Genomic DNA, 27,598 nt, shown 5'->3' on the forward strand with positions numbered 1-27,598 from the left:
GCCGCCTGGCAAGGGTCACGTTGATTACCAGTGTGCAAAGAAATTTGTGTTGCAGATATCTTTATATAGAAAGGATTGTTCGGGGTATGTTTTATGTTGTTATTCCTTATTATTTTGTATATTTTATGTATTTAGACAAAATATAGAGGTGATTGTCAGGTGGCAGCCATAGGTGTACCCGCTAGTTAAGTCATTAGGGTGCTTGTGGTGGCCTTAATAGCCATGCCAGTAGCTAGCCATCAATCTTGAAGTTATCTTTAGATGATTTCGGGACTTAGCATCCCCGCGGCCCGGTCCTCGACCAGGCCTTCTTTTTGTTATACATCCCCGGGAAGCAGCCCGTAGCAGCTGTCTAACTCCCAGGTACTTATTTACTGATAGGTAAACAGGTTCATCAGGGTGAAAGAAAGTGGCCATTTATTTCAGCCTCCACCGGGGATCGAACCCGGAACCTTAGGATTACGAATCCGAAGCGCTGTCCACTCGGCTGTCAGGCCCCTTAAAACAACCCAAAGAGAAATCTTCGACATATTTTGATGAAAATCTGAATGAAACTAGAAATTTTGGCCACAGATTGTGTGAAGATGGTGGGGGTGGATTAGGGGGGTGCAGGTTAGTACGATGAGCATGATTCAGAATGATGGAAGGAGAAGGGCTCGTATGATGAATTGACCTAAGGGCCACCATCTACAGTGGCCTCGGGGACAGGACGGCGGCGCCTTGTCAAAGGTCAGCCTTCCTACTCCCCCCCCCCCCTTATTTTATTGAGGATTTGTCTTGTGTATATTGTGAACAAGAGGAATGACTCGGCATTTACGACTTGAGTGGTTGAGCGGGTTCATGGGTTAATGACCCTATGGGGGGAACAACACATCTGTTTTCAGTGTTACATTGTGGCTTGTTGAGCTTGAAGCAGTTGTCCAGCCTGTATGTGTCATATATGACATTTTAGAGAAGTGGTCTGTATGAATGACCTCCAACTTTGTCAGTATTACAAAGGCCTCGGCTGTTATTTATTTATTTATTTATATATCTACCATAAGTTACGTTGGGTTTCTGAGAGTACACAACATGATGTGTTTTCATTCTTGTAAAGCCACTAGTACGCATAGCGCTTCGGGCAGGGCCTTAATCTAACAGATAATATTAAGTAGGTAATTTCAAGGAAAATTTATAGGCTAATCTATCAAAATCTATAACAATTTAAACATTTATAGTGTTAGTCCTTCAAAGATTCGAGGTAGTGACAGTTGAACAAGTTCTGGCATGATTGTTGTTGCTGTCTTGAACTTTATACAATGCGGAAAATCATTGATAACTTTTTGAAGTGAGGTTTCCATATTAGGCCTACACAGTAGGCCAGATGGGACCACAACAGAGACTCGTACAGTTGAATATTCAATGTTGTTCGTTTAAGTCAAAGATTCGTTTAACTATTCTTAAGGATTGTTTTCATATTAACTGAGTCCCAGATGTTTAATGGATGGTACATCATAACTCCTAGGTAATATTGGCTTAAATTTACCAGAGAGCCACCATTTGTCCATAGTGCCTTCTACGGCAACAGGAAGCCGGCGGCTTGTCAAAGGTTCCCCTACGGTTCCTGAGGAGTTTGTCTATCTGTATTTTGAGCGCGCAAACTGCTGCATTATGACATTAAAGGTAGTTTGATAATATGCACACGGTGTCTTGTAGCTAAGCTAAAGGTGAAATGTAATGTTTAGCAACAGCCTAGATTGTTTAGTGTTAACGACTAGGGCGATGGAGTGGTCATATCAGGATAGCAATTGTGCAGATAAATGGGGAAGATTATTGCATACGAGGAGTCACAATAACGGGGGCTGAAATATGTTGACCAAACCACACACTAGAAAGTGAAGGGACGACTAGATAATTGTTTATCTAATAGATGGAAGATGTTAATTGTTTGCATCTTGTTTACTCTGCGATGTAAAATGAATTCACCTGTAAATGGTCATTTTTAACAATGTAACCACTAGGCTTCTAACGTTGGTTTAGTGCTCAGAGACCATATACTGTACTTAAGAGGTTTTAAACATATTATTTATATAATTTAGGCCAATAGACAGCTAAATAAATTTATAATACACAGTACTTTTAACTAAGGTTAGCTAAAGGTTTGTTTTAGTGGAAGACCGTAATAAGGTAATGTGTTTCTATGTAACTTTAAAAGAACATTGATGCTTTACCATAGCCTCATGAGTCCAAGACAAAACTGTACCCCGTTAGGCTATTGCAGTCTTATCAGTCTTGCCTACTCACTATTGTTGATACAATCTGTAATTAATCTCCATTGCAATTACACCTTTTCCAGTGATTGGTTCTATTGTTCTTGAAATTCAAAATTATATTTTCCTACTCGATTGTATTTGAAATAAACTGTTTATACTTACCCTGGTGCTACATAGCCTTGCTGGTTTGGTGCCTTCTTTTGATAATTACTTACTTATACTTGTTCTTAATATATGTAAAAAATATTTTTTTCAGGAGTGTGGCACGTGTGGACAAGTGTTGGATCAGAGGAGTCAAGGTAAAGTGCTTATTTAACAACTAGTTCTGGGGAGGAGCGGGTGGAACTAGATGGACGTAGAAAACTTCACATTCTTGTTACACTAACACTGGTTTGTGCCTCGGAGAGGCTGCAGGATCCAGTAAGTTCAGTAGAACTTCGGTTTCAACTCCTTTTGACCATGTCGTAGCTCAGTCGATTACGGCAGCGTCTGGGATGCTCTCGGATGCAGGTTTGAATCCTCGTTCCGGCCCTTGTGGATTTGTACACTCTTGTTAACAGGCTGAGAGCTTTTCTTTCCCATAGATTTATTTATAGAAGAGTTAGCAATAAGTCGGCTGGGTTTATTAACGTATTGTTTTTAGGCCTCATTTAGATTATGCAGTTCAGTTTTGATCGCCATGCTAAACAATGGACATAATTCACTAGAACACGTCAGTTAGGATGACAAAGTTAATCCCGCAAGTTATAAAGCTTCCGTATGAAGAGATGTTGGAAAAACCTTAACGTGACATGATTGAAGTGTACAAGTGGATGAATGGGCATAACAAGGGAGTTATTGAAAAGGCTTTAAATGAAGATAAGTTTAGATTTAGGAAATACCTGGGTAAATACTGGTTTGGTAACTGGGTTGTGGATTTGTGGAACAAATTACTGGATCATGTGCAGACGACGAGTCACAATAACGTGGCTGAAGTATGTTGACCAGACCACACACTAGAAGGTGAAAGGACGACGACGTTTCGGTCCGTCCTGGACCATTCTCCTGTCTATTGTGGATCATACTACTGAATCACTGGATCCATATTACTGGATCATAATAGGCATAGGAATCTTTGATTGGTTGAAGCTTAGGTTAGACGTATATGAATGAGTGTGGGTGGATATAAATAGGTGGTGATACGTGCAGGCCAATAGGCTATCTGCAGTTTCTTGACTTACGTTCTACTAGTTTACAATCAGAACGCGACTATCCAATCAACTTACATCTGTATCCTAAATTGCTGCTAGGTGATCAAGGGCGAACATTTAACCTTGAATGTTTAATACAAACCAAATGATGGGTAGCAAAGATGTGTGGTAAGGTAAAAGCTGGGTGGCGAGGCAAGTTTTGGAGTAGTGAAGACTTAGAATATTGTTCAATGTGGGTGACAAAGACTTGCTGTGAAGAGTAGGTAAAGAATAAATTGAGAGATAGGAGAATTATCTTAAGATTAGACTTGGACTGGCTGGCATATGCATTATATATCATTAATGCATATGCCATGGGGGGGGGGGAGTTTTTCCCCAAAGGCATAAACTGCTAGGTCAGGTCATCCACAAACCCATATCCAATGACTCCAAGGTCATGGGAAGCTTGACCTTCTTATGAAGTTAGAGGATTGTTGGTGGGTTTGTGGATTTGGAATGAGGGAAGAGGCGGGCTGGATGAGGCAGTTTATGTCTTGGGAAATATTTGTAATCATTTTATTTAGAGATGAGTGTGAGCAGAAATGACACGCTATAGTAGTAATTTATAGTGAAGATGATAATGTATTTTCCAAATGAGAAAAAATTATGCCTGGCGAAAACTTAAGTTGAGATAAAAGTATGTTGTCAACAGCTCTACAATAAAAGATTTCGTTGTGGAAGAGATTCCCGCCCGAAAGGTCGGCCATCTTGGCGCGCAGTTTGAACGCTCCTGGCTGGACTTTCTTTCCACACCTCGCCGGGAGCTCATCTTTGAATTCAGCTGGCTTTTTTGGGCCAGTGTGTGCTCACTGCAGCTACCCAGGGGCTCACAGCATCGGGGGAGGCCGGAGCCTCCCTAATGGACGCCATTATTTGGAGCCAAATTCTGGCTCTATGCACGCATTCGCAGTTTGATATTACGACTTTTTATACCCAAAATATGCCAAGTGCTGAAAGCGGCAATGAGTCACATTTTGAACAAACTCCCCTGCAGTTTTCAAAATATCCCAAACATCCCAATTTCGAGGCCTGAGCAATATTTTGGAGCCAAATTCTGGCTCTCTGCACATATTCGCAGTTTGAAATTACGACTTTTTATACCCAACATATGCCATGTCTTGAAAGCGGCGTTTGGTCACATTTGTCCCAATCCCCCTGCAGTTTTCAAAATATCCCAAACATCTCAATATCGAGGCCTGAGCCATATTTTGGAGCCAAATTCTGGCTCTCTGCACGTATTCGCAGTTCGAAATTCCGACTTTTTATACCCAACATATGCCAAGTATTGAAAGCGGCAATGAGTCACATTTTGAACAATCACCCCTGCAGTTTTCAAAATATCCCAAATATCCCAATTTAGAGGCCTGAGCTATATTTTTGAGCCAAATTCTGGTTCTCTGCACGTATTCGCAGTTGAAAATTGCGACTTTTTTTTACCCAACATATGCGAAGTACTGAAAGCGGCGTTTGGTCACATTTTGCACAAACTCCCTTGCTGTTTTCAAAATATCCCAAACATCCCAGTATTGAGGCATGAGCCATATTTTGGAGCCAAATTCTGGCTCTCTGCACGTATTTGCAGTTTGATATTCCGACTTTTTATACCCAACATAAGCCAAATACTGGACGCGGCAGTGAGTCACATTTTGGACAAACTCCCCTGCAGTTTACAAAATATCCCAAACATCCCAATTTCGAGGCCTAAGCCATATTGTCTAGCCAAATTTTGGCTCTATGCCCGTATTCACAGTTTGATATTACGACTTTTTATACCCAACATATGCCAAGTACTGAAAGTGGCAGTGAGACATTTTGAACAAACTCCCCTGCAGTTTTCAAAATATCCCAAAAATCCCAATTTCGAGGCCTGAGCAATATTTTGGAGCCAAATTCTGGCTCTCTGTACGTATTCGCAGTCTGAAATTACGAGTTTTTATACCCAGCATATGCCAAGTACTGAAAGCGGCGTTTGGTCACATTTGTCCCAAACCTCCCTCCAGTTTTCAAAATATCCCAAATATCTCAATTTCGAGGCCTGAGCCATATTTTGGAGCCAAATTCTGGCTCTCTGCAGATATTCGCAGTTTGATATTACGACTTTTTATACCCAACATATGCTAAGTACTGGACGCGGCAGTGAGTCACATTTTGCACAAACTCCCATGCAGTTTTCGACATATCCCAATTTCGAGGCCTGAGCCATATTTTGGAGCCAAATTCTGGCTATCTGCACGTATTCGCAGTTTGAAATTGCGACTTTTTTATACACAACATATGCCAAGTACTGAATGCGGCGTTTGGTCACATTTGTCCCAAACCTCCCTGCAGTTTTCAAAATATCCCTTATATCCCAATTTCGAGGCCTGAGCCATATTTTGGAGCCAAATTCTGGCTATCTGCACGTATCCGCAGTTTGATTCTACGACTTTTTATACCCAACACAGGCCAAGTAATGTATGCGGCAGTGAGTCACATTTTGCACAAACTCCCCTGCAGTTTTCGAAATATCCCAAATATCCCAATTTCGAGGCCTGAGCCATTTTTTGGAGCCAACATCTGGCTCTCTGCACGTATTCGCAGTTTGAAATTACGACTTTTTATACCCAACATATGCCAAGTACTGAAAGCGGCGTTTGGTCACATTTGTCCCAAACATCCCAATTTCGAGGCCTGAGCCATATTTTGGAGCCAAATTCTGGCTCTATGCACGTATTCGCAGTTTGATTCTACGACTTTTTATACCCAACATATGCATAGTCCTGAAAGCGGCAATGAGTCACATTTTGCACAAACTCCCCTGCAGTTTTCAAAATATCCCAAACACCCCAATTTCGAGGCCGGAGCCATATTTTGAAGTCAAATTCTGGTTCTCTGCACGTATTCGCAGTTTGATATTACGACTTTTTAGACCCAACATATGCCAAGTACTGAAAGCGGCGTTTGGTCACATTTGTCCCAAACCTTCCTGCAGTTTCCAAAATATCCCAAACATCCCAATATCGAAGCGTGAGCCATATTTTGGAGCCAAATTCTGGCTCTCTGCACGTTTTTGCAGTTTGAAATTACGACTTTTTATACCCAACATATGCCAAGTACTTAAAGCGGCAATGAGTCACATTTTGAACAAAACCCCCTGCAGTTTTCAAAATATCCCAAATATCCCAATTACGAGGCCTGAGCCATATTTTGGAGCCAAATTCTGGCTCTCTGCACGTATTCGCAGTTTGATATTACGCCTTTTTGTACCCAACATATGCCAAGTACTGGACGCGGCAGTGAGTCACATTTTGCACAAACTCCCCTGCAGTTTTCAAAATATCCCAAACATCCCAATTTCGAGGCCTGAGCCATATTTTGGAGCCAAATTCTGGCTCTATGCACGTATTCGCAGTTTGATATTACGACTTTTTATACCCAACATATGCCAAGTCCTGAAAGCGGCAGTGAGTCACATTTTGCACAAACTCCCCTGCAGTTTTCGAAATATCCCAATTTTATAAGCCTTAGGCATATTTTTTTTTAGCCAAATTCTGGCTCTCTGCACGTATTCGCAGTTTGAAATTCCGACTTTTTATACCCAATATATGCCAAGTACTTAAAGCAGCGTTTGGTCACATTTGTCCCAATCCCCCCTGCAGTTTTCAAAATATCCCAAACATCCCAGTTTCGAGGCTTGAGCCATATTTTGGAGCCAAATTCAGGCTCTCTGCACGTATTCGCAGTTCGAAATTCCGACTTTTTATACCCAACATATGCCAAGTACTGAAAGTGGCAGTGAGACATTTTGCACAAACTCCCCTCCAGTTTTCAAAATATCCCAAAAATCCCAATTTCGAGGCCTGAGCAATATTTTGGAGCCAAATTCTGGCTCTCTGCACGTATTCGCTGTCTGAAATTACGAGTTTTTATACCCAGCATATGCCAAGTACTGAAAGCGGCGTTTGGTCACATTTGTCCCAAACCTCCCTCCAGTTTTCAAAATATCCCAAATATCCCAATTTCGAGGCCTGAGCCATATTTTGGAGCCAAATTCTGGCTCTCTGCAGGTATTCGCAGTTTGATATTACGACTTTTTATACCCAACATATGCTAAGTACTGGACGCGGCAGTGAGTCACATTTTGCACAAACTCCCATGCAGTTTTCGAAATATCCCAATTTCGAGGCCTGAGCCATATTTTGGAGCCAAATTCTGGCTCTCTGCACGTATCCGCAGTTTGATATTACGAATTTTTATACCCAACACAGGCCAAGTAATGTATGCGGCAGTGAGTCACATTTTGCACAAACTCCCCTGCAGTTTTCGAAATATCCCAAATATCCCAATTTCGAGGCCTGAGCCATTTTTTGGAGCCAACATCTGGCTCTCTGCACGTATTCGCAGTTTGAAATTACGACTTTTTATACCCAACATATGCCAAGTACTGAAAGTGGCGTTTGGTCACATTTGTCCCAAAGCTCCCTCCAGTTTTCAAAATATCCCAAACATCCCAATTTCGAGGCCTGAGCCATATTTTGGAGCCAAATTCTGGCTCTATGCACGTATTCACAGTTTGATTCTACGACTTTTTATACCCAACATATGCATAGTCCTGAAAGCGGCAATGAGTCACATTTTGCACAAACTCCCCTGCAGTTTTCAAAATATCCCAAACACCCCAATTTCGAGGCCGGAGCCATATTTTGAAGTCAAATTCTGGTTCTCTGCACGTATTCGCAGTTTGATATTACGACTTTTTAGACCCAACATATGCCAAGTACTGAAAGTGGCGTTTGGTCACATTTGTCCCAAACCTTCCTACAGTTTCCAAAATATCCCAAACATCCCAATATCGAAGCGTGAGCCATATTTTGGAGCCAAATTCTGGCTCTCTGCACGTATTTGCAGTTTGAAATTACGACTTTTTATACCCAACATATGCCAAGTACTTAAAGCGGCAATGAGTCACATTTTGAACAAAACCCCCTGCAGTTTTCAAAATATCCCAAATATCCCAATTCCGAAGCCTGAGCCATATTTTGGAGCCAAATTCTGGCTCTCTGCACGTATTTGCAATTTTAGGTTACGACTTTTTATACCCAACATATGCCAAGTACTGAAAGAGGCGTTTGGTCACATTTGTCCCAAACCTCCCTTCAGTTTTAAAAATATCCCAAACATCTCAATTTCGAGACCTGAGCTATATTTTGGAGCCAAATTCTGGCTCTATGCACGTATTCGCAGTTTGATATTACGACTTTTTAAACCCAACATATGCCAAGTCCTGAAAGCGACAGTGAGTCACATTTTGCACAAACTCCCCTGCAGTTTTCGAAATATCCCCAATTTCCCAATTTTGAGGCTTGAGCCATATTTTGGAGCCAAATTCTGGCTTTCTGCACGTATTCGCAGTTTGAAATTGCGACTTTTTTATACCCAACATATGCCAACTACTGAAAGCGGTGTTTGGTCGCATTTGTCCCAAACCTCCCTGCAGTTTTCAAAATATCCCTAATATCCCAATTTCGAGGCTGGAGACATGTTTTGGAGCCAAATTCTGGCTCTGCACGTATTCGCAGTTTGATATTACGATTTTTTATACCCAACATATGCAAAGTACTGGACGCAGCAGTGAGTCACATTTTGCACAAACTCCCCTGCAGTTTTCAAAATATCCCGAACATCCAAATTTCAAGGCCTGAGCCATATTTTCGACCCAAATTCTGGCTCTCTGCACGTATTCGCAGTTTGAAATTACGACTTTTTACACCCAACATATGCCAATTCCTGAAAGCGGCAGTGAGTCATATTTTGCACAAACTCCCCTGCAGTTTTCGAAATATCCCAAATATACCAATTTCGAGACCTGAGCCATATTTTGGAGCCAAATTCTGGCTCTCTGCACGTATTCGCAGTTTGATATTTCAACTTTTTATACCCAACATATGTCAATTACTGAAAGCGGCTTTGGTCACATTTGTCCCAAACCTCCCTGCAGTTTTCAAAATATCCCAATTTTGAGGCCTGAGCCATATTTTGGAGACAAATTCTGGCTCTCTGCACGTATTCGCAGTTTGAAATTACGACTTTTTTTATACCCAACATATGCCAAGTACTGAAAGCGGCGTTTGGTCACATTTGTCCCAAACCTCCCTCCAGTTTTCAAAATATCCCAAACATCCCAATTTCGAGGCCTGAGCCATATTTTGGAGCCAAATTCTGGCTCTATGCACGTGTTCGCAGTTTGATATTACGACTTTTTATACCCAACATATGCCAAGTCCTGAAAGCGGCAGTGAGTCACATTTTGCACAAACTCCCCTGCAGTTTTCAAAATATCCCAAAAATCCCAATTTCGAGGCCTAAGCCATATTTTGGAGCCAAATTCTGGCTCTCTGCACGTATTCGCAGTTTGAAATTGCGAATTATTTATACCCAACATATTCCAAGTACTGAAAGCGGTGTTTGGTCACATTTGGCCCAAACCTTCCTGCAGTTTTCAAAATATCCCAAACATCCCAATTTCGAGGCCTGAGCCATATTTTGGAGCCAAATTCTGGCTCTATGCACGTGTTCGCAGTTTGATATTACAACTTTTTATACCCAACTTATGCCAAGTCCTGAAAGCGTCAGTGAGTCACATTTTGCACAAACTCCACTGCAGTTTTCGAAATATCCTAATTTCGAAGCCTGAGCCATATTTTGGAGCCAAATTCTGGCTCTCTGCACGTATTCGCAGTTTGAAATTATGACTGTTTATACCCAACATATGCCAAGTACTGAAAGCGGCGTTTGGTCACATTTGTCCCAAATCTCCCTCCAGTTTTCAAAATATCCCAAACATCCCAATATCGAGGCCTGAGCCATATTTTGGAGCCAAATTCTGGCTCTCTACATGTATTCGCAGTTTGATATTACGACTTTTTATACCCAACATATGCCTAGTCCTGAAAGCGGCAATTAGTCACATTTTGCACAAACTCCCCTGCAGTTTTCGAAATATCACCAATTTCCCAATTTCGAGGCTTGAGCCATATTTTGGAGCCAAATTCTGGCTTTCTGCACGTATTCGCAGTTTGAAATTGCGACTTTTTTATACCCAACATATGCCAACTACTGAAAGCGGTGTTTGGTCGCATTTGTCCCAAACCTCCCTGCAGTTTTCAAAATATCCCTAATATCCCAATTTCGAGGCTGGAGACATGTTTTGGAACCAAATTCTGGCTCTCTGCACGTATTCGCAGTTTGATATTACGACTTTTTATACCCAACATATGCTAAGTACTGGACGCGGCAGTGAGTCACATTTTGCACAAACTCCCATGCAGTTTTCGAAATATCCCAATTTCGAGGCCTGAGCCATATTTTGGAGCCAAATTCTGGCTCTCTGCACGTATCCGCAGTTTGATATTACGACTTTTTATACCCATCACAGGCCAAGTAATGTATGCGGCAGTGAGTCACATTTTGCACAAACTCCCCTGCAGTTTTCGAAATATCCCAAATATTCCAATTTCGAGGCCTGAGCCATTTTTTGGAGCCAACATCTGGCTCTCTGCACGTATTCGCAGTTTGAAATTACGACTTTTTATACCCAACATATGCCAAGTACTGAAAGTGGCGTTTGGTCACATTTGTCCCAAAGCTCCCTCCAGTTTTCAAAATATCCCAAACATCCCAATTTCGAGGCCTGAGCCATATTTTGGAGCCAAATTCTGGCTCTCTGCACGTATTTGCAGTTTGAGATTACGACTTTTTATACCCAACATATGCCAAGTACTTAAAGCGGCAATGAGTCACATTTTGAACAAAACCCCCTGCAGTTTTCAAAATATCCCAAATATCCCAATTCCGAAGCCTGAGCCATATTTTGGAGCCAAATTCTGGCTCTCTGCACGTATTTGCAGTTTTAGGTTACGACTTTTTATACCCAACATATGCCAAGTACTGAAAGCGGCGTTTGGTCACATTTGTCCCAAACCTCCCTTCAGTTTTAAAAATATCCCAAACATCTCAATTTCGAGACCTGAGCTATATTTTGGAGCCAAATTCTGGCTCTATGCACGTATTCGCAGTTTGATATTACGACTTTTTAAACCCAACATATGCCAAGTCCTGAAAGCGGCAGTGAGTCACATTTTGCACAAACTCCCCTGCAGTTTTCGAAATATCCCCAATTTCCCAATTTTGAGGCTTGAGCCATATTTTGGAGCCAAATTCTGGCTTTCTGCACGTATTCGCAGTTTGAAATTGCGACTTTTTTATACCCAACATATGCCAACTACTGAAAGCGGTGTTTGGTCGCATTTGTCCCAAACCTCCCTGCAGTTTTCAAAATATCCCTAATATCCCAATTTCGAGGCTGGAGACATGTTTTGGAGCCAAATTCTGGCTCTCTGCACGTATTCGCAGTTTGATATTACGACTTTTTATACCCAACATATGCAAAGTACTGGACGCAGCAGTGAGTCACATTTTGCACAAACTCCCCTGCAGTTTTCAAAATATCCCGAACATCCAAATTTCAAGGCCTGAGCCATATTTTCGACCCAAATTCTGGCTCTCTGCACGTATTCGCAGTTTGAAATTACGACTTTTCTTATACCCAACATATGTGTATTACTGAAAGCGGTGTTTGGTCACATTTGTCCCAAACCTTCCTGCAGTTTTCAAAATATCCAAAACATCCCAATATCGAGGCCTGAGCCATATTTTGGAGCCAAATTCTGGCTCTCTGCACGTATTCGCAGTTTGAAATTACGACTTTTTACACCCAACATATGCCAATTCCTGAAAGCGGCAGTGAGTCATATTTTGCACAAACTCCCCTGCAGTTTTCGAAATATCCCAAATATACCAATTTCGAGACCTGAGCCATATTTTGGAGACAAATTCTGGCTCTCTGCACGTATTCGCAGTTTGAAATTTCAACTTTTTATACCCAACATATGTCAATTACTGAAAGCGGCTTTGGTCACATTTGTCCCAAACCTCCCTGCAGTTTTCAAAATATCCCAATTTTGAGGCCTGAGCCATATTTTGGAGACAAATTCTGGCTCTCTGCACGTATTCGCAGTTTGAAATTACGACTTTTTTTATACCCAACATATGCCAAGTACTGAAAGCGGCGTTTGGTCACATTTGTCCCAAACCTCCCTCCAGTTTTCAAAATATCCCAAACATCCCAATTTCGAGGCCTGAGCCATATTTTGGAGCCAAATTCTGGCTCTATGCACGTGTTCGCAGTTTGATATTACGACTTTTTATACCCAACATATGCCAAGTCCTGAAAGCGGCAGTGAGTCACATTTTGCACAAACTCCCCTGCAGTTTTCAAAATATCCCAAAAATCCCAATTTCGAGGCCTAAGCCATATTTTGGAGCCAAATTCTGGCTCTCTGCACGTAATCGCAGTTTGAAATTGCGAATTATTTATACCCAACATATTCCAAGTACTGAAAGCGGCGTTTGGTCACATTTGTCCCAAACCTTCCTGCAGTTTTCAAAATATCCCAAACATCCCAATTTCGAGGCCTGAGCCATATTTTGGAGCCAAATTCTGGCTCTATGCACGTGTTCGCAGTTTGATATTACAACTTTTTATACCCAACTTATGCCAAGTCCTGAAAGCGTCAGTGAGTCACATTTTGCACAAACTCCACTGCAGTTTTCGAAATATCCTAATTTCGAAGCCTGAGCCATATTTTGGAGCCAAATTCTGGCTCTCTGCACGTATTCGCAGTTTGAAATTATGACTGTTTATACCCAACATATGCGAAGTACTGAAAGCGGCGTTTGGTCACATTTGTCCCAAACCTCCCTGAAGTTTTCAAAATATCCCAAATATCCCAATTTCAAGGCCTGAGCCTTATTTTGGAGCCAAATTCAGGCTCTCTGCACGTATTCGCAGTTTGAAATTACGACTTTTTATACCCAACATATGCCAAGTACTGAAAGCGGCGTTTGGTCACATTTGTCCCAAATCTCCCTCCAGTTTTCAAAATATCCCAAACATCCCAATATCGAGGCCTGAGCCATATTTTGGAGCCAAATTCTGGCTCTCTACATGTATTCGCCGTTTGATATTACGACTTTTTATACCCAACATATGCCAAGTCCTGAAAGCGGCAATTAGTCACATTTTGCACAAACTCCCCTGCAGTTTTCGAAATATCCTAAATATCCCAATTTCGTGGCCTGAGCCATATTTTGGAGCCAAATTCTGGCTCTCTGCACGTATTCGCAGTTTTAAGTTACGACTTTTTACACCCAACATATGCCAAGTACTGAAAGCGGCGTTTGGTCACATTTGTCCCAAACCTCCCTCCAGTTTTCAAAATATCCCAAACATCCCAATTTCGAGGCCTGAGCCATATTTTGGAGCCAAATTCTGGCTGTATGCACGTATTCGCAGTTTGATATTACGACTTTTTATACCCAACTTATGCCAAGTCCTGAAAGCGTCAGTGAGTCATATTTTGCACATACTCCCCTGCAGTTTTCGAAATATCCCAAATATCCTAATTTCGAGGCCTGAGCCATATTTTGGAGCCAAATTCAGGCTCTCTGCACGTATTCGCAGTTTGATATTACGACTTTTTATACCCAACATATGCCAAGTACTGGACGCTGCAGTGAGTCACATTTTGCACAAATTCCCCTGAAGTTTTCAAAATATCCCAAATATCCCAATTTCGAGGCCTGAGCCATATTTTGGAGCCAAATTCTGGCTCTTTACACGTATTCGCAGTTTGAAATTACGACTTTTTATACCCAACATGCCAAGTACTGAAAGCGGCAATGAGTCACATTTTGCACAAACTCCCCTTTAGTTTTCAAAATATCCCAAACATCCCAATTTCGAGGCCTGAGCCATATTTTGGAGCCATATAATATATACATATATATATATATATTAGTATATTTTGGTAGCAGTCTTTCTTGTAGACATATATTATTAAATATAATCGAAAAATTTAAAAATTAATTTTGGAGAATTGATTTTTGAATTACCACAAACAGTGAAAAGAAATGTACGAATGATTGAGAAAATTCGTGTTAGAATTATTAATCATACATTTTCGGTCATATTTAATAATATATATACAGTGGTACCTCGCATAACGAATTTAATCCGTTCCATGTTCGTCATGTAAAACGGACGTCATACAAAACAAGTGTCCCCCATGTAACCAGTGTGATGCACTGTGTTTATTGTGAAATTTTCCCAGTGTGCATGACATCAAATGTTCCCCCAAAATATAATTTTTCTTTGTAAAATGATAAATTACCATCCCTGAGCATGTCTATGTAAAAATAATTACCAAATTCCACTTTGGCTGTGAGGACGTGGACAAGGTGCGCTGTGACATCATCAGGGGCTGGTCGCCCGTGTGTGAAGCTCCCAGACACGGTCGCGCAGGCCATTCAAGCACCGCGTGTTACCACAAATATATTTTCAAATATTTTTTCTATGCATTTCCAATGCGGTATTATTTGTTTCTTTTATCGTATATGATGCATATTTGTGACCTTTACAATATGTATACAGTAGAATGTTCATAATTTTCCATGAAACTGTGATACATGTGTCAGTAATGTGTCCACAATAAATGTTTATTGTCACAATATTACGTGGTAAAAATTCACTAAAATTACAATATGTACAGTTTCACATACTATTTACACAGTAACACACTGTATTACACACTCAGTACTTTGGAGGTGCGTAATAGTCAACGAAGTAGTCCATGGTACACAGCGCGACTTTGCTCTCCTTGCACCAGCTACAGATAGATTTTCGTTTCCTGTTTCATCGTTCTGTGTGCTTGCAAATAACGCACTCGCGTGCACCCTTGGATTTAGTACTTGTAGGTGGTATGTAGCCAAGCGTGTAAAGCATAAAGTAGTATTGAAACGATTATAGGAAAAGCTCAGTTTGTAAGGTAGTCTTGAAAAGATCGCTTTGTAAGGTCCCACACAGGAAGAGATTCAGCTAGCCTCAAAGAGTGTCCATCAGTCAGGAAGAGATTCAGCTAGCCTCAAAGAGTGTCCATCAATCAGGAAGAGATTCAGGTATTCTTGAAAATATCAGTGAACACCACCACCATGGAAGCCGCTAACACTGTTCATCTATGCTACTTGTATCAGATGCATCATCACTGAACGCAGAAAACGATTCATCTATGTATCATCTATATACATTAGAGATGGCAAGGGTGGGGCTCAGAGCTACACCTGGATACGCTCGCTGTATCATCCTCATAGGTGCTGTATCACTAGCATCCGACCGTTGTGTTATTATTGCGCCTAGCTTCACCAATGTTATGACCCTTATGTTCTTCAAACAATAGGGTCTGAATTGCACCGACTGAGCACAGTCTTTCAACACCGTGTGGGACAGGTGTTTGAGAGCCAGAGGCACGTGTGCCACAAATGGTTGCTCACACACTATTAACCCAGCCAGCAGCCCTTGTCTTTCATATTCGTTATAGCAAAAGGTTCGTTCAGTGTTTGTTGGGTAGGCTGCTCCATTATGACAATCTTTCTTTGTTTCAAATGTGTTCCATTTGTTTTGTATTTGTCACTTACGTCTCAATAATGGAGCAGCCTACCCGACAAACACTGAACGAACCTTTATGACATTTGTCCATTTTTCAAATTGTTTCAACAGTTCTTTTATTTTTCGTTTTTTTTTTTTTTTTTTTTTTTAAGAAACATGGAGCAGCCGACCTGTAGACCACTGAACGAATCTTTTTGACATTTGTACTGGTTTTCAAAATTCTTAATTTTTTTTTTATTATTTACGTTTTTTGTATGTAAGAAACATGGAGCAGCCTACCTGCCGACCACCAAACGAATCTTTTGCTATAAGACAAATGAAAAATAAATATTGAACACATTTGAAGAAAGGAAAATGTCATAATGGTTTATTCAGTGTATGTAAGGTAGGCTTCTCCATTATTGAGACATAAATGACAAATAAAAAACAAATGGAACACATTTGAAACAAAGAAAGATTGTTATAATGGAGCAGCCTACCTGCCGAACATCGAACGAACCTTTTTGACATTTGTTGTATATCAGACATTTCATTTCTTTTTTCGTACAAAAACGTCAATGCTTTGCAACATCTCAGCAGTCACCCTTTTATATCCCAGCATCATTAGCATCTTTAAACAAGAACAACATAATTTATGTGCATCGTCGGAGGCGTCTAAGAATGTGCAAGAAGCAGCGCGACCCCACCATGTGGTGTTGACGTTACTCAAACCAGCGTTCGTCATACGGGACGATTTGACGCCGATCGGGCCATTCGTTACCCAAAATATTCGTCTTTTGGGGCAATCGTTATGCGAGGTACCACTGTATATATATATACATATATATATGTATATATGTATATATATATATATATATATATATATATATATATATATATATATATATATACATACACACTGTACATACACCTCTGGCTGGAAGAAGGGGGACCCATAGCCTTGGAGGAAACCACACATAACGCATTGGAGGGAATGTAGGTCCCCTCCAATACAATTTCTGTGTGCTTTTCTCCTACCACCCCCTTCCTTTTATATATATATATGTATATATATATATATATATATATATATATATATATATATATATATATATATATATATATATATATATATATATGCGAACAAGCCTGAATGGTCCCCAGGACAATATGCAACTGAAAACTCACACCCCAGAAGTGACTCGAACCCATACTCCCAGAAGCAACGCAACTGGTATGTACAAGACGCCTTAATCGACTTGACCATCACGACCGGACATAATGAAGTGATAGCCGAGGCTATTTGAACCACCCCACCGCCGGCACTCGGATAGTAATCTTGGGCATAGCATTTTACCAAATCACCTCATTCTTTGGGGCACACGTGAGGAACACAAATGCGAACAAGCCTGAATGGTCCCCAGGACAATATGCAACTGAAAACTCACACCCCAGAAGTGACTCGAACCCATACTCCCAGAAGCAACGCAACTGGTATGTACAAGACGCCTTAATCCACTTGACCATCACGACCAGACATAATGAGGTGATTGCCGAGGCTATCGTCCGAGGCTGGGGTGGTTCAAATAGCGACGTTTGCGAGGCACTACACATCAAGAAGTCAACACCAGCAATCAACAGCCAATTAATGCACAACTATATTCTACCCACCTCAAGACTCCGCTCCAATATAGAAGCATCAAGAAATATGGACCAATAGGCTTTCTACAAACACTTCTATTCAATACCCATTGTTTCGTGTTCTGTCTTGTGTTGATGAAATTAATACCCTATTAATGCCACCTCTTGTTCTGTCTTGTGTTGATGAAATTAATACCCTATTAATGCCACCTCACCCCATCCACCTCACTCAAATGTAGATATAAAATCGGAGATGCGTAAGACTAGAAATAAAAATGAATTTTGGAGAATTGATTTTTGATTTACCTCCAACAGTGAAAAGAAATGTACGAAAGATTGAGAAAATTCGTGTTAGAATTATTAATCTTACTTTTTCGGTCATATTTAATAATATATATATATATATATATATATATATATATATATATATATATATATATATATATATATATATATATATATACATATATATACATATACATATATATATATATATATATATATATATATATATATATATACATATACATATATATATATATATATATATATATATATAATATATATATATTTATTTATTGTGACGGTAACGCGTTGGTGTTCGGCTGTTCAAAAGCTAGGGGTATGGCCTCGTCACATATAGAAACAAAAAATAGAAAATCTGGAACTTCGTCTGTGGTAAGGTAATGGGAAGACACACAAAACACAAATAAATTTAACAATGAGATTTTAATTACGTTAGAAAAGCAAAACATGAATAAAATGGACATATAAATTGGAACATAAAATCAACCAATCAAAATAATAAGAATAATCAAATGACAAAATGAAAAGTTACGTTAGGACAAGTGAGTAATAACAAGTGTATAACAATCAATGTAAATATGGATGCCGGAATATTGTCTTTAAGCTATCACCTCTCTTAGTACACGTAAGCCACAGCTTAGTCTACCAACGAGACGTGTTAACCTGATGAAAGCACTGGATATTCTGAGGTCTGGCGGTCGTGTGGCCCCAGACATCAGGAAGTGTGGTGAGTGGAGGGCAGGTGCAATTGGACCCGCACCCAATCAGCGATGAGCTGGCGACAGACAGGTAGTTTGGTGATTCGAGGTGGAGCAGGTGTTCCTGGCTGCATACGTTTTGTGCTCTGGCAAACCTTGGTGGAGTAGTTGTTGGATATTTCTTCCATACTAGTTTTATATAGATGTATAGCGACGTATTTTGGAGGGAAGAGCAGGCTCAATCTCTTGAAGGAGATTATCGTCACAATATATATATATATATATATATATATATATATATATATATATATATATATATATATATATATATATATATATATATATATATATATATTATACTGTACATACATATATTTATTTTATTTATTTACTTATATACAAGATGATACAATGGATCATTAAAGTATATATGCTGGTGAGTGAGTGATACATTCTTGCACAACCACTAGTATACATAGCTGTGTACTTTACTGTATATGATACAGTCCTTGAATATTGGGAATTTCATTATTAAAAGTACATTGTCCAATAAAAGAATAGCTCATATATAAAATATTGATGACAATGCAAATACAAAATAAATTGTAATAAAACATTGAATTATTTTTAATGATCCTTCAGTGATAACCCATAAGAGTTAACACTAACTTTTGTAATTGTCTATGTCAATTGACAAATTGTAACAAAAAAATCAATTAATTAATTTTGTAATTGAAATATTGCTACTGCAAATATTTATCTACCCAAACTTGACTTAGGGCCACTAAAACTAGTGGCCTCAACGAGGACAGGAAGCCGGCGGATTGTCAAAGGTCCCCCCCATTTGCCTTGATGATCCTGTCTAGGTGAAATTTAAAACCTAACTAGTTTTGGCATTTACGACTTCGGTGTGTAGGTGGTTCCATAGGCTTATAACCCTGAGGGTGAAAAAGCATCTGAACTCAGACCTACATTAAGGTTTGTCAAGTTTACATTAAGGTTTGTCAAGTTTTAAAACGTTGCTCCTTGTTTGTGTTACATCAGACCTTTTGAAGAAATTGTCAGGATCAACATCATCCAACTTTTTAAGTACAATATTTTAAAAGTTTAAATGAAATCTGCTGTGTCATGCCAGGTTTGTAGTGTTGTTAGGCCTGTGGCCCTCAACCCTTCCTGATACGAGACATGACTTGGCTAAGGAATGACTTGTTGCCCAGTGTTCACTTTCTCCAGAGCAGCTATGACCTAATGAAGATGAGGTCTCCATGTCTGGATACAGTCGTCCAAATGTGGATGCACCAGAATATTTACAGTTGAATCAATTCCTTTTTTTCCTTAAAGTCAAAGATACGATTGATTACTCTAAGGGTTTGGTTTGCTTTTCTGACTACTGCTCCTACCTGTTGTGCAACTTTTAGTGAGTGATGGAGTAGCAACTTTTCGTCATCAATCTGCTGTAATGGAATGGTATTAATTTGGTATTTGTGGCTTGGGTTGTTATGCCCCACATGCAAGGTCTTGCATTTGTCGTTATTAAAGAGCATTTGCCAGTCTTCTGACCATTTGTGGAGTTCATGTAGAGCTCTCTGTAAGACTTCAATATCATTATGCTTTCCCACTTTACCACTGATTTGCGAGTCATCTGTAAATTTGATGATGAGGTTTGTAATATTTTCATCTTTGTCATTAATGTATATGACAAAAAGGGATGGTCCCACTTGTTATGCTTGTATCACTCACCTTGTATCACACAAGGGAGATGTGTTCAAAGTTTTGAAGTGCATGGATGAATGGAATTAATTGTTCCACACCATATTGAACTTGGACCCAACTGTCAATTAGGTTAACCCATGTATAGGATTCCAAAACTGTACAACCATGTTAGAACACTTGTTAGCATGATTTTTGGAAGAAAGTGCTCTTTTTAGGGGGACAGGCAGCCAGAGTGTATTTACCTGAATTTACTGGATTTTAGCTGTGAGCCACTAACACACTAATGGCCTCAACGAAGACAGGAAGCTGGCAGCTTGTCAAAGGTCCCGACATTTGCCATGATGATTTTTTTCAAGCTGGACTTTAAAATTTAATGGAGTTATGGCATGAACAGCTTCGGTGGGTAGTTGCTTCCAAGGGTTTATAACCCGGTAGGTGAAAAAAAACATGTGTTTTCAGTCCTACATTGTTGCTTGTTGAGTTTGACACCATTGATCCTTGTTTGTGTTACATCTGACCTTTTGAGAAAATTGTCTGGATCAACATCCTCCAAATTGTTAAGTATTTTAAATGTTTCGATGAGATCTGCCTCGCCTTGCCTGACTTGCAGTGTTAGCCCCGAGGCACTCAATCGTTCCTGGTACGAGAGTCTACTTAGCTTTGGAATGATTTTTGTCGCTTAGTGCTGTACTTTCTCCAGAGTAGCCATGTCCTTCTGAAGATGAGGTCTCCATGCTTGGATACAATAATCCAAGTTGAGGGCACACCAGAGATTCATGCAGTTGAATCAACACCAACTGTTACTTGAAGTCCTAGGGATTGGTTAGGTCTTTTTGGTACTGCTGCTCCCACCTGTTGTGCAACTTAAAGTGAATTGTGGATATTGACTCCAGTGTATTTTTCTTCATCTATCTACTGCAAGGTAATGTTATTAATTTGGTAGTTGTGACGTAGGTTGTTATGCCCCACATGCAAAGTCTTGCATTTCTTGAGATTAAAAAAGCATGATGCCAAGCTGATAGGACAGTAGTTGTCAGCTGATTTTTTTTAATAGGGGTGACATTTGCATATTTCCAAGTTATGGTTACTATCCCTTGGTCCAGAGATTTTCTGATAAGCAGTTTCAGTGGTAGGCATAGTTCATCTGCTGGTTCCTTTATGATTTTGGATTGAATTCCATCCGCACCTGGGGCTTTTGAGCCTTTTAATTTGTCAATGCTCTTGCAGATTATGTCACACATTGTGGGTATATTTCTTAATTCATTCTCTTCACCTCCTTCAAACATTTGTGTGGGTGTTGGGATATCATCTAACCTTTCTAGTGTGCACACTGATGTAAAGTATTCATTCTGTGAGTTTGCTGCCCCTTTATCGTCCATTATAACTTGGTTAGTCTCATCTTTTATCTGTTCTACCAAGTACTCTGTTTTGGTTTTACTTCTTATACAGTTAAGTATAGGCATAGAACGACTTGGGAAAATACTTTCTTATGGGAAAGTTTTCTTTCATTGTTTCTTTTGTTTGATCTGATTACCTGGGTGGCTGAGTTTAGGGCCCTTATATACATATATCATAATCAATGATGTTCATAGATTTATACCTTCTCCAGAGGGTCTGCTTAGTTATCAAAGCTCATTTTACTACATGTTTCGTCCATCTAGTTCCCTTTTTTATCTATTTCTCCTTTTTGGCCCATATATTTTGAACGAGTTCAGGAATGACCCATTATATATTTCCACTTAGGCTTATATCAAGGTCCGCTGGTGTTGGTAGAGGATTGTAAGTGTTTGCTGGGGGCATGTTGGATGGCAAGTGTTCGCTGTCGTTGTGTTGGACAGTAAGTGGTCGCTGTCGTTGTGTTGGACAGTAAGTGTTCGCTGTCGTTGTGTTGGGCAGCAAGTGTTCGCTGTCGTCGTGTTGGACAGTAAGTGTTCGCTGTCGTTGTGTTGGACAGCAAGTGTTCGCTGTCGTCGTGTTGGACAGTAAGTGTTCGCTGTCGTTGTGTTGGACAGTAAGTGGTCGCTGTCGTTGTGTTGGACAGCAAGTGTTCGCTGTCGTTGTGTTGGACAGTAAGTGTTCGCTGTCGTTGTGTTGGACAGTAAGTGTTCGCTGTCGTCGTGTTGGACAGTAATTGTTCGCTGTCGTTGTGTTGGACAGTAAGTGTTCACTGTCGTCGTGTTGGACAGTAACTGTTCACTGTCGTCGTGTTGGACAGTAAGTGTTCGCTGTCGTCGTGTTGGACAGTAAGTGTTCACTGGGATGTATCGTGCAAACAGAGAGGTCCCAGGACAGAGCCCCGAGGCACTCCACCCACAACACCCATTAGTGGTAGGACGGTGTTATGGCAGGTAAATTTAAACGGTCAATTTAAAGTGGTCTCTCCTAACCTGCCAGAGGACCCAAAACAGAAAACGGGACAGTAAGTCACCTTCGCCAGCCGCTTCCATTTTCTAGTACGACAATTTTTGGCCTTATATAACGCCTACGATCGAAATGCGACGTTCTTTGTAGGAGGACAGGTTGGCCTACCCAATAAATGTGTAGGTGTATTACACATTATCTGACGTAACCTACAACCTTTCTCAAGGTGGTGTATACAATGTTGTGATTATACAGTGTTGTAGTTTGTATACAGTACCTCAGGATGTCTCCCACAACAGTTAACTAACTCCCGGGTACCTACCTACCTCCACTCTTTCTTTACACCACTAAACACGACTACAGGAAGGATTGGACTACAGGAAGGATTAGGGTACAGGAAGGATTGGGCTACAGGAAGGATTGGGCTACAGGAAGGATGAGGGTACAGGAAGGATTGGGCTACAGGAAAGATTGGGCTACAGGAGGACTTGGGCTACAGGAAGGATTGGGCTACAGGAAGGATTGGGCTACAGGAAAGATTGGGCTACAGGAAGGACTGGGCTACAGGAAGGATTGGGCTATAGGAAGGATTGGGCTACAGGAAGGATTAGAATATAGGAAAGATTGGGCTACAGGAAGGATTGGGCTACAGGCAGGATTGGGCTACAGGAAAGATTGGGCTACAGGAAGGATTGAGCTACATCTCCAAATGTATATTTGCCAGATAATTTGGCACTAAAAACTAAACGCATATATTATTGTTTAGACTTAATCCGCTACTCATTACTTTCCTGAAGTTGTCGTATATACACTACAAAATCTGAGTGTAAATCACGACAATTAACACGTGATGAAAAATGTGAGTGTCAGACCACGAAGGAAGGAAGAATTGAAACAGGAATTTCCTTAAGTACTTTCGTATTTAATAATACATCTTCAGAAGGGTGTTTAAATTCTTCCTTCGAGGTCTGACATTGTCACTACAGAACATGAATGTATTTCAAATCAAATCAAATGTTTATTTAGGTAAGGTACATACATACAAGAGATTTTACAAAGAGTGATGGATTTATAGATAGGGCTAATACATACAATGCCTAAAGCCACTATTACGCAAAGCGTTTCGGGCAGGAAACGATGCAACAATGAATAATGAGAACAATCATTATATGGATGGCGTAATAACAGGGGAGCATTAGCGCCTCTGGTGGTCAGATGCTTAACTGTATTAGAGGTTGACACTTTAGATATTATGGTGAAGTAAGGGTGAGTGGCGCGTCTGGGAGTCCCGCTTCTTAACGTGTGGCTCAGTTGTCGACCAGCCGCCGCCTGGCAAGGGTCACGTTGATTACCAGTGAGCAAATAAATTTGTGTTGCAGATATCTTTATATAGAAAGGATTGTTCGGGGTATGTTTTATGTTGTTATTCCTTATTATTTTGTATATTTTATGTATTTAGACAAAATATAGAGGTGATTGTCAGGTGGCAGCCATAGGTGTACCCGCTAGTTAAGTCATTAGGGTGCTTGTGGTGGCCTTAATAGCCATGCCAGTAGTTAGCCATCAATCTTGAAGTTATCTTTAGATGATTTCGGGACTTAGCATCCCCGCGGCCCGGTCCTCGACCAGGCCTTCTTTTTGTTATACATCCCCGAGAAGCAGCCCGTAGCAGCTGTCTAACTCCCAGGTACTTATTTACTGATAGGTAAACAGGTTCATCAGAGTGAAAGAAAGTGGCCATTTATTTCAGCCTCCACCGGGGATCGAACCCGGAACCTCAAGATTACGAATCCGAAGCGCTGTCCACTCGGCTGTCAGGCCCCTTAAAACAACCCAAAGAGAAATCTTCGACATATTTTGATGAAAATCTGAATGAAACTAGAAATTTTGGCCACAGATTGTGTGAAGATGGTGGGGGGGGGGGGGGGTGGGGGGTGGATTAGGGGGGTGCAGGTTAGTACGATGAGCATGATTCAGAATGATGGAAGGAGAAGGGCTCGTATGATGAATTGACCTAAGGGCCACCATCTACAGTGGCCTCGGGGACAGGACGGCGGCGCCTTGTCAAAGGTCAGCCTTCCTACTCCCCCCCCCCTTATTTTATTGAGGATTTGTCTTGTGTATATTGTGAACAAGAGGAATGACTCGGCATTTACGACTTGAGTGGTTGAGCGGGTTCATGGGTTAATGACCCTATGGGGGGAACAACACATCTGTTTTCAGTGTTACATTGTGGCTTGTTGAGCTTGAAGCAGTTGTCCAGCCTGTATGTGTCATATATGACATTTTAGAGAAGTGGTCTGTATGAATGACCTCCAACTTTGTCAGTATTACAAAGGCCTCGGCTGTTATTTATTTATTTATATATCTACCATAAGTTACGTTGGGTTTCTGAGAGTACACAACATGATGTGTTTTCATTCTTGTAAAGCCACTAGTACGCATAGCGCTTCGGGCAGGGCCTTAATCTAACAGATAATATTAAGTAGGTAATTTCAAGGAAAATTTATAGGCTAATCTATCAAAATCTATAACAATTTAAACATTTATAGTGTTAGTCCTTCAAAGATTCGAGGTAGTGACAGTTGAACAAGTTCTGGCATGATTGTTGTTGCTGTCTTGAACTTTATACAATGCGGAAAATCATTGATATCTTTTTGAAGTGAGGTTTCCATATTAGGCCTTGTTACGACCCTGGGTTCTCCAGTGGAAACCAGAGGTCAAAATTGAGCTATTAAACTTTCTGGTAGTACAGTTGGGCATCTAGAATGTCAATTGTTTGTATCTTCCCTGCCAGACGTAAGACTATTATTGTTTCTCAAAGAGCATTTAAAGACTGAGCTGGGGTTGATTATTAAATAATAACATAGGCACCAACGTTGCTTACTAATACTTTCTAATCATTCATAAAGTAACAATACGTTGCATAGGGGAAGATCTTTAATGTGCTTAGCTGCACGATCAATTAGGCTCCTCCCGGCACCACGATGAGGGAGGCAGCTGGTGGCTAGCTCGCTCTTCTCTGTGGCTGGTGTCGTGCGGTTAAGACCTACTCGGTGGCTGTATCCCTACTCTCCTTCCTTCTCCTCTTACTTATTTCCCTTACCTGAAGTTCCTGTATCCTTAAGCTAAGTACGGGGCATTAGTGAGTGTGCCTACTCTGGTAGTAACTATTGGTGAGACCTGGGGTTAGTATTTGCCAGTGTTTTGTTTACCCTAAGTGTTGTGTTTTGTATTAGGGTACCACATGGTCTCACTACCCTAGCTGCATCCAGCTTCAGTGCTTATCCAGTAGTACTTTACCCTAGCTTGTTATTAGTGTAAACCTTGTATCCTGTCTAGGTGGACCAAGGCTTTTAACGTAAGATAGTGTGGTAAAGTTATTATTATTATTGTTATTGGTGTGAGTGTATATGGGGGGTTGTTAAGGGGTTAATAAATAAGTACATGAATTACAGAGTATCTCTTCTTCCAAGGTGGTAGCGCAGTGATCAACCCTTAGACTAACATATATGGTCTAGTAGCACGTTATTACTACTGTGGATAGTTTATTTTGGGGGCCGGGCCTTTTAGCTCTCCCATATTTGATACTCTTGTCTTCTAACTACCTTTACCCTTGAATAGTACCAGTACCCCATAGAAGCCCCACTCATATCAGTTGTAACAGGCCTACACAGTAGGCCAGATGGGACCACAACAGAGACTCGTACAGTTGAATATTCAATGTTGTTCGTTTAAGTCAAAGATTCGTTTAACTATTCTTAAGGATTGTTTTCATATTAACTGAGTCCCAGATGTTTAATGGCTGGTACATCATAACTCCTAGGTAATATTGGCTTAAATTTACCAGAGAGCCACCATTTGTCCATAGTGCCTTCTACGGCAACAGGAAGCCGGCGGCTTGTCAAAGGTTCCCCTACGGTTCCTGAGGAGTTTGTCTATCTGTATTTTGAGTGCATACACTGCTGCATTATGACATTAAAGGTAGTTTGATAATATGTACACGGTGTCTTGTAGCTAAGCTAAAGGTGACATGTAATGTTTAGCAACAAGTCAGCCTAGATTGTTTAGTGTTAACGACTAGGGCGATGGAGTGGTCATATCAGGATAGCAATTGTGCAGATAAATGGGGAAGATTATTGCATACGAGGAGTCACAATAACGGGGGCTGAAATATGTTGACCAAACCACACACTAGAAAGTGAAAGGACGACTAGATAATTGTTTATCTAATAGATGGAAGATGTTAATTGTTTGCATCTTGTTTACTCTGCGATGTAAAATGAATTCACCTGTAAATGGTCATTTTTAACAATGTAACCACTAGGCTTCTAACGTTGGTTTAGTGCTCAGAGACCATATACTGTACTTAAGAGGTTTTAAACATATTATTTATATAATTTAGGCCAATAGACAGCTAAATAAATTAATAATACACAGTACTTTTAACTAAGGTTAGCTAAAGGTTTGTTTTAGTGGAAGACCGTAATAAGGTAATGTGTTTCTATGTAACTTTAAAAGAACATTGATGCTTTACCATAGCCTCATGAGTCCAAGACAAAACTGTACCCCGTTAGGCTATTGCAGTCTTATCAGTCTTGCCTACTCGCTATTGTTGATACAATCTGTAATTAATCTCCATTGCAATTACACCTTTTCCAGTGATTGGTTCTATTGTTCTTGAAATTCATAATTATATTTTCCTACTCGATTGTATTTGAAATAAACTGTATATACTTACCCTGGTGCTACATAGCCTTGCTGGTTTGGTGCCTTCTTTTGATAATTACTTACTTATACTTGTTCTTAATATATGTAAAAAATATTTTTTCAGGAGTGTGGCACGTGTGGACAAGTGTTGGATCAGAGGAGTCAAGG

At 40.3% G+C, this 27,598-nt stretch overlaps 1 long non-coding RNA gene across 1 annotated transcript; it reads left to right on the plus strand.

The window, feature by feature from the left end:
* LOC138361605 (uncharacterized) lies at nt 1-27,598 on the plus strand. The gene is made up of 3 exons (XR_011227065.1): nt 1-84; nt 2,509-2,551; nt 27,555-27,598. It is a non-coding gene; the product is annotated as an uncharacterized lncRNA (long non-coding RNA).

This window comes from Procambarus clarkii, unplaced genomic scaffold (assembly GCF_040958095.1).
Source record: "Procambarus clarkii isolate CNS0578487 unplaced genomic scaffold, FALCON_Pclarkii_2.0 HiC_scaffold_505, whole genome shotgun sequence".
NCBI lineage: Eukaryota > Metazoa > Arthropoda > Malacostraca > Decapoda > Cambaridae > Procambarus > Procambarus clarkii.